An 8,962-nucleotide genomic window follows, 5' to 3' on the forward strand; every position below is an offset into this window, starting at 1 on the left:
ACCCCAACAGTGGCAGCAGCCACTCCTGGTAATAGTCTCAGACTCCCGTGCCCTTACGTACCAGAAACCATAATGAGCACTTCACACGCATAAAATGGCTTCACATAACCCCCAGGACCACCCTTTGAAGGCACTGTCATTACCCCAGTCACAGATGGAAACAGGCGCTGAGGACCTTGCCTCATCCACACAGTTGGAACCTGGCTGTCCCTTTGCCCGGAGACGCGCCCCTGCCTTTGGGCTACAAACAACTAGTGGGACTGACCCTCGGGCACAGCCCTCTCTCCGGTCACTTCACCCGGGACTAATTCTGGTCCAATGGGGAAGATGTATTTTTGCAAGTTCTGATCTCAGTGTCTACTTTTATGATGCTGACTATTATAACAATCTCCTGTGAGCGTTACCTGCATGTATTTGTGTACACATATGTATACACACACACATTTACTCACATTTCTCGTACGGTGAGTCATAAAATGTGCCTCTCCAGCCAACAAAAAGATCAGGCCAGCACAAAAATGTCGCGGGGCTGCCTTTAAGACCACTAATTGATTCCGCTGCCTGGATATCCACTTGCAAGGCACCCCCAAGCCTCAGAACATGACGGCACCAACGGTCCGGCAACAGCTGCCTTAAGCCGCAATCTGCTCTCCACCGAAAGGGTGGCATCAGATGGCTTCTCGTTTTACACACTTTCATTTTTATAACAGCATCCCCGCTGTCAGAGCTGCTGCCGGTGGGTGCGGAACGGAGCCCTGGGCGCTGACGTGGTGAAGGATGAGAACACACAGCAGGCAGAGGCCTGGTGCCGGTGCGGCCCAGACCCCGACTCCAGCCAGCGAGCGCGCCATTGCTTGGGCGCTGAGCCCACCCTGTCCGTTCTGGGTGAGGGCACGCACACTCGGCCCGGCTCACACGCGCGCACACTCAGCCTTGCTCACACGTGCACACGCACACTCGGCCTCGCTCACACGTGCGCACGCACACACACTCAGCCTGGCTCACACATGCACACACTCAGCCTTACTCACATGCACGCACACTCAGCCTTGCTAACACGTGCACACGCACACTCGGCCTCGCTCACACGCACGCACACACACTCAGCCTGGCTCACACACACGCACACACTCAGCCTTGCTCACATGCACGCACACTCAGCCTTACTCACACGTACACACGCACACTCAGCCTCACTCACTCACACGCACGCACACACACTCAGCCTGGCTCACACACACGCACACACTCAGCCTTGCTCACATGCACGCACACTCAGCCTTGCTCACACCTGTACACGCACACTCGGCCTCGCTCACACGTGCACACACTCCTTTTTCACACACGTGCACACACTCAGCCTCACTCACACGCACGCACACACACTCAACCTGGCTCACACGCACACATACTCAGCCTTGCTCACATGCACGCACACTCAGCCTCACACGTACACACGCACACTCGGCCTCGCTCACACGTACACATGCACACTCGGCCTCGCTCACACACGCACACACTCAGCCTTATTCACATGCACGCACACTCGGCCTCGCTCACACGTGCACACACTCCTTTTTCACACACGTGCACACACTCAACCTCACTCACACGCACGCACACACACTCAACCTGGCTCACACGCACACATACTCAGCCTTGCTCACATGCACGCACACTCAGCCTCACACGTACACACGCACACTCGGCCTCGCTCACACGTACACATGCACACTCGGCCTCGCTCACACGCACGCACACACACTCAGCCTGGCTCACACACACGCACACACTCAGCCTTGCTCACATGCACGCACACTCAGCCTTACACGTACACACGCACACTCAGCCTCACTCACTCACACGCACACACACACACTCAGCCTGGCTCACACACATGCACACTCAGCCTCGCTCACACGTGTACATGCACACTTGGCCTCTCTCACACGTGCAACACCACCTTTTTCACACACGTGCACACAGCCTTGCTCGCACGCGTGCACACACACTCAGCCTCACACACGCGCACACACACTCAGCCTGGCTCACACACGCGTGCACGCACACTCAGCCCGGCTCACACACGTGTCCACGCACACTCGGCCCGGCTCACACACGTGTCCACGCACACTCGGCCCGGCTCACACATGTGCACTCAGCCTTGCTCACATGCACGCACAGCCCTGCTCACATGTGCACACGCACACTCGGCCTCGCTCACACGCACACACACTCAGCCTAGCTCACACATGCACACACTCAGCCTCGTCCATGCATATGCACACACACTCAGCCTTGTTCACACACGTGCACACACTCATCCTGGCTCACTCACGCGCATGCACACTTGGCCTCGCTCACACATGCACACGCACACTCGGCCTGGCTCACACGCACGCACACTCAGCCTCGCTCACACATGCACACACTCAGCCTCACCCACACGCGTGCACACACACTCACCTTTTTCACACACGTGCACACACTATCCTCACTCACACATGCACACGCACACTTGGCCTCACTCACACGAGTACACACACTCAGCCTTATTCACATGCACATGCACACTCAACCTTGCTCACATGCGCACACACTCAGCCTGGCTCACACACGCGTGCACGCACACTCGTCCTCGCTCACACGTGCACACGCACACTTGGCCTCACTCACACGTGCGCACACACACTCAGCCTTATTCACATGCGCATGCACACTCAGCCTTGCTCACATGCGCACACACTCGGCCTCTCTCACAAGTGCACACACTCAGCCTCACCCACGCGTGTGCACACATACTCAGCCTTGTTCACACATGTGCACACACTCATCCTGGATCACTCACACGCATGCACACTCAACCTCGCTCACAAGTGCACACACTCAGCCTCACCCACACACGCGCATACACACTCAGCCTGGCTCACACACACGCACACTCAGCCTCGCTCACACGTGCACATGCACACTTGGCCTCACTCACACGTGCACACACACTCCTCCTTTTTCACACACGTGCACACACTCAGCCTTGCTCACACGCATGCACACGCACTCAGCCTCGTTCACACTGTGCACGCACACTCAGCCTGGCCCACACGCACATACACTCAGCCTGGCTCACACACACGCACACTCAGCCTCGCTCACACGTGCACACGCACACTTGGCCTCACTCACACGTGCACACACACTCCTCCTTTTTCACACACGTGCACACACTCAGCCTTGCTCACACGCATGCACACGCACTCAGCCTCGCTCACACTGTGCACGCGCACTCAGCCTGGCCCACGCACTCACACACTCAGCCTTGCTCACACATGCACACGCACACTCGGCCTCGCTCACGCGTGTGCACGCACACTCAGCCTCGCTCACATGTGCACACACACATGCGTGCTACAAGACAAGCCCAGTTTCCACAGGCCGAGAGGGTACTTGCACTTATACACGCACTTGTGCTTAGGTTTCAGGATCGAACGTGTTAATTCTCCGTCTACTTCATCCTTCCTATTAAAGGTATCAGAGAGCATCACTCCACGCTGCACAGAATAGCAGAGTAACGACCCCTCCTCTCCAAAGACGGTCACACCCCAGCTCTGGCATCCGTGACTGTGCTGTGTTAGCGGATGGAGTTAGGGTTGCTAATCAGCTGATCTGAGTTGGAGCGGCCCGGGCAGCAGGCAGAGGACTCAGCCCCACATCACTGGCTCTGAACACAGAGGCTGGGAGGCAGGGAATGCAGGGGCCTCTGGATGATGGAGAAGGCACAGGAACAAAGATGACTTCTCCAGAGGAGACCAGCCTCTGACAGCCGGATTCAGCCCAGTGAGGCCTAGGTCAGATTTCTGTCCTAGAGAATTGTGGGAGATACGTGGTTGTTGTCGAGACACCAAATTTGTGACAATTTGTCACAGCGGCAATGGTTAACTAATTCAGTCCTCATTCCAAGGAGAAGTTCAGAATTTGCCGGATTAACATGCACGCACACTCAGCCTTGCTCACACATGCACACGCACACTCAGCCTTGCTCACACGTGCACACACTCAGCCTCACCCACGCGTGTGCACGCACACTCAGCCTTGTTCACACACGTGCACACACTCAGCCTCACTCACACGTGTGACTGGCTCGCCTGCCCTTCACAGGTGGAAAACCACAGCTGCCACCCCACTCTGGCCCTGAAGAGCTTCTCCATCAGGCAGCCCTCCAGGAATCTTAAAGAGTTCTAGAAATGTGAGCGTGGGGGAGGAAGAGGGGACACATTAGGCTCAGGCTCAGTCTTCCTTCTCCCCACAGGCCTGTCCCCAGAGCCCTGGGGGCTCGCTGGCCGAGCTCTGGCAGAGGCAGCCTGGCCGCACGAAGACGCACCGTGGGCTCTGGGCTCAGAAGTGCTGCGGAAGTCCCTGCACGCTGTGCTTACACCACCGTCCGTTCATTAATCCCGTTTGCTGCGAGCTCCGAGGCCGGCCCCCCAACACGTCACCCAGAAGGAATGGGTCTCTCAAGCTCATGGCCAACTGCCAGGAAGTGGTGACTTCACCGAACCCATGGCCGTGGGCGGCAGCCCACAGGCCCCACTGGACGCCCGCCCCCTGTAGCACTCCAAGCGCAAGGGCTCAGGGTAGGCGTTCCGCAAACACGCACCCGTGGGTGGGTCAGGGGCGGCTAGCGGTCCCAGCCTGTCTCCCCACGTCCCCTCACAGGCCGTGGTCACGAAGGCGCCCCACTGCCCTCTGTTACACCCACACTTGCTCCCTGGTCCTGGTTTTGGGCCACATCCTCACTTCCCGAGGACTCGGCTTTGTTACTAGAAAGCAGGCCAGCAAACCCAGTGAAGGCCCTGCTCAAGCCGCCCCAAACCGAGAGGAAAACTTGTTCTGTACCTCAGTTTTGGGTTTTAAAAGTGAAATAAATAAACTAGATGAGATAGGAATATAGGGAAAGTGATTTTACAGAACTGGACACCCATCAAGGGGCAGGAGGTTGGTTTCTTTATTCACAGCCTAGGGAGTGGTGGGGGAAGGGCAGGTGGGGTCGTGAGGAGCCACGCAGGGTCACACCGGGTCACGCGGCGGTTATGAGGGATTGGCACAGGCGGCCCCTCAAAGGCCGGGCCGCTCCCCCAAGACACCCTGCACTCAGGTGCTTGCCTCTGGGGTCTTCACCTCTACCTTCGTCTACACCGATGGCCACCCAGCCCACACGCATCAGTGGGCCTGAGAACTCGGGTCAGCCTCGGAGGGAGGTGGCCACGTAATTGTCACCACTGGGACAAGAGCTCAGGAGGCCAGCGGGATGGGCCGCTGTCGTAGCATCCCCGGGCACCGGACCCACCCGATGCTCGCTGGGCAGCGGCATGGGAACGCCCACCGCCCCTCTGGTGCCCGGGCGCCAACCACCTGCTAGACGCTGTGACTGTGCTCTCACCGGGCACGGCCCCAGATGCCCATTCTGTGCCAGGCCGTCGTCCCGCAGGTGAGGAAGAGGGGCTTCCGGGCAGTGTGACGCCAGCCCGCTCGGCACCTTCCCACACACTGCCGTGGCTGTCGCTGAGCCCACCGCTAGCACAGCCCCAGAGCAGCAGAGGGCCGGGAGGGAAGGCCGGCCTCTCGCGGCCCGGCCTCTACCCTCTTCCTAGGCTTCTGCCATTCTCTCGGTTCCAGTAGGAACCAGCGTCCGGGCCCAGCCCGACCTGCCTGGCTCTTGTGTTCCACCTTCTGCAATTTCCAGGGTGCGCACCCTCCCTGCTGACCTGCCTCTGTCCCCGGCCCGCAGGTCCGGGAGGCCAGGGATCCTCCTCACTGGAAGCTTCTGTCGCTTGCTGGTTGGTGTTTGTTCCTGGAGGAATGGAAAGGAGGTGGCCTCGGGCTTGTGTTCTCAGCCTCCTACTCACACTGCATTTTCCTGGTTGAAGGGAGACTCCCGCCAAGCTGGGACTCCAGGTGTCCTGCCAGAGGGGTTGTCTTCACAGGTCGCAGAGCAAACGTGGTGGCTGCCGGGCCTCCAGGGGAGAAGATGAAAACATGGTCTCTTTCCAGCACTGACAGGGCTCTGCATACCCATCGCCCTCACTTCAGGGCCGGCCCCCTGGCCGCACGCCAAGCCACACAGGGCGCAGGTGCCCAGCTCGCACTTAGAAACACCCCGTTATTCAGAAACCTCCCCGCCTCTCCTCTCCTAAGCCAACACTGCGAGACTCGATTTCCAAGCACCGCGTTCCTGGGGCTTTAAAAATAAAGTCTGCTGGGAAGTCGTGGGCAGGGGAGACTGGCCCACGGCCGGGGTTGCGCTGCAGGAATTCGGGGCGGCCCGCAGGCAGCTGGCGTCTGCCTCCTCGGCTGCAGTCGGGAAGGTCCTCAGTAGGCCGTGGCCTCCGCCCAGACCGTGGCTGTAGGTGCCGTGGACACAGAAGCAGCTGCAGAGCAGAATGCTTTTTTGTCTGTAAGACCCTCTTATCAGGCAGGACGACGGGACAAACGTGGTTTCGAAGAGAAGCAACCTCGGGTCAGGGGCCAACAGCGCCCCGGTTGCTCAGGGAGCCGCAGGGACGCAGCTAGGGCGGTGGGGACAGAAGCGGCTTCCAGCGTATCGTGTAAACAGAGACGGCACTGGGGGGTGGGGCTAGTGAAGCCCCAGGAGGAACAATTTGGTAAAATCTGAGATAACAGTTAGAGATACTTTACCTTTACTCTCAAAGAGCCTTCGATTTTTAACATTTCTTTCAAACAGTTTTGGAAGACAATTTCATGCTGTCTTTTTAGGAGAAAGAGAAACTGAAAATAAATAAGAATGAGTTTCTGCCCACGACGATGCTGGGCTGTTTGACTCCACAGACTCCTATTCCTTCGTTCAGAGCAAGGGGGGAAGCGAGAGGAAGTGATGGCACTGATGTCCATGAGCCCACGCGGCAGAACTCCTCCGGGGCCCCGTGTCTGCCGGTCGCTGCTCTGCTCGGGGACAGGTTGGCGGCCGGCCAAGGGGGGGCGTCAGCCTAGGCTTCTCCCTGCAGGCGTCCAGGGGGTGAGCACCCAGAAGCCGGGCCGGCCCGGGACGGGACCCAGCCACCTGCCCGCCAGCCCGCACCCTCTGCCCCGAGGCCTGGCTGCTCTCACTTGTCGCCGGGAGCTCAGCTGCTGATAAGCAAGAGGAGAAAATCCTCTCAAGAGGCTGGTCTGACTCCAGGCTCCCCACGTGCAGCTCTCCTTAGAGCACATTCTGCTTGTGCCCCTACCCCAGACCGACGCGCCAGGCAGAGGGGGGCACCCGAAGGACTCAGAGCAACCAGTGTTCAATACGTTCTACCTATTTCTCAAAAAAATAAAGAGGGTGCGTTTCTGTGGTCAGACAGCTTTTCTCCCTGTGGGTCTCCCCAACACGGGTCCCCTGAGGGCGGGATGAGTAACATCTCCTATCCCCCACCCCGCCCAGGAACACCTGTGCCAGAACTGGGGTCCCACAAAACTCTCTTTGGGAAATGTGCCCGGTCCCCACAAAGAATCCTGCCACCTGGCCCTCCTGCTCGAGGACAAAGAGGACATTTTTCAGAGGGCGTCCCCAATGAGACCTCCTCCCTAAAGTGTCCTGAGGTCAGGGGCGTTTGGAGAAAACAGCTAGCAGATTTTTACCGAGGATTTTAATTGGTCGTGTGGGTGGATTCCCCACCAGACTGTCAGCCAAAATCCAAGCTAGAAGAACAAGGTGTCTCCTGTTCCTGTGCTGCACCCCTTCCTCAACACTAGAGACTGACGAGGGCCTGCTCCAGGAGGGACATTCTATATCTTGAGGCACCCAGACGAAGCAGGGAGGGCCCCTGCCTGTGACTTCAGCATGTGGACTTTCCAGACATGTGGCAGCTCTGTTTCTGTGACTTAGCATTTTCCTGGTGCCAAAGACAGCTCTCTGTCTGGGACTTACAGTCAGTCAGGTTGATCCAGAGTATCTGAGCCACCACAACTGGAGAAGACAGGCCTTGGGGGCCATCACAGCTGCGGGAGGAGACGGGCCCTGGGGGCCCATCACAGCACCTCTGTGCTTTAGTTACAACACAAACAATGGACAATCAGGGTTTGTGTCCTTATGTAGCCAAACAAACAGAAATCATAACAATCTATAGTTAAATAACTCCTTGCTTATATATTATAAAAATAGTGACTTGATAATTATTTGGCCCATATAGGAATACCACCTAGATAAATATGAGATTAAATATGAACACAGACTGTCTTACTTTTCCCAACTCTAAAGAATTTTTTAACTTGTGGACTATGCTTCCCCACCCTTTTCGCTTTCTATAGGAAAATGCTCAACTGGCTAAAACTTTCAGAGAGTAAATAGATCCAGTCACAGTGTCTCAGGTCCTCACTCGGGTGTGGATGCAGGTGTAGACGCAGGGTCGTCTGCACTCACAGGCATCCCGTAGCCCTGTGTTGGACTTTAGTGGGCATCAGGGCACACAGCCTGGGGTCTCTGTGTCCTTTTGAGGTGACCCCGTCTGGGCTGCAGTTTATGTCCAGTAGGTAGGGTGACTGCTGACAGCCCAGGGACTGTGATGACTAAGGGGTCTCTTCTCTTCCAGAGAAAAGCATCTTACTAGCCCCCCGTGTGCCTGTAGGTAATGCCCAGGGACAGGGACAGGGACAGGGAGGGACAGAGGGCTGTGCTGGCTCCTGCCTCCTCTGAGGCAAGAAAGGCAGCCTGCTCACCCTTCCCTGTCCCTTCGGCAACCACGCACATTGTCGATGTGAATTTAGCAGGCTGGCAATAGTAGCTTACCCCGGGCCTGCGTGAATCGTGAATCCAACAGGTGGGACACGAAGCTCGGTCCCGCCACGTGTGGAGCCCTGGGAAAGAGGAAGAAGCAGTGTGTGGCCACGGCGTGGCCGTGTGATCCCGTTTCGGGAGCCCATGAAGTGCCTGACTCCGTTCCTGGCTGGCTTTGCCCAAAGAATTCAC

This window comes from Panthera onca, chromosome B2 (genome assembly GCF_046562875.1).
Source record: "Panthera onca isolate mPanOnc1 chromosome B2, mPanOnc1 haplotype 2, whole genome shotgun sequence".
NCBI classification, from domain to species: Eukaryota; Metazoa; Chordata; class Mammalia; order Carnivora; family Felidae; genus Panthera; species Panthera onca.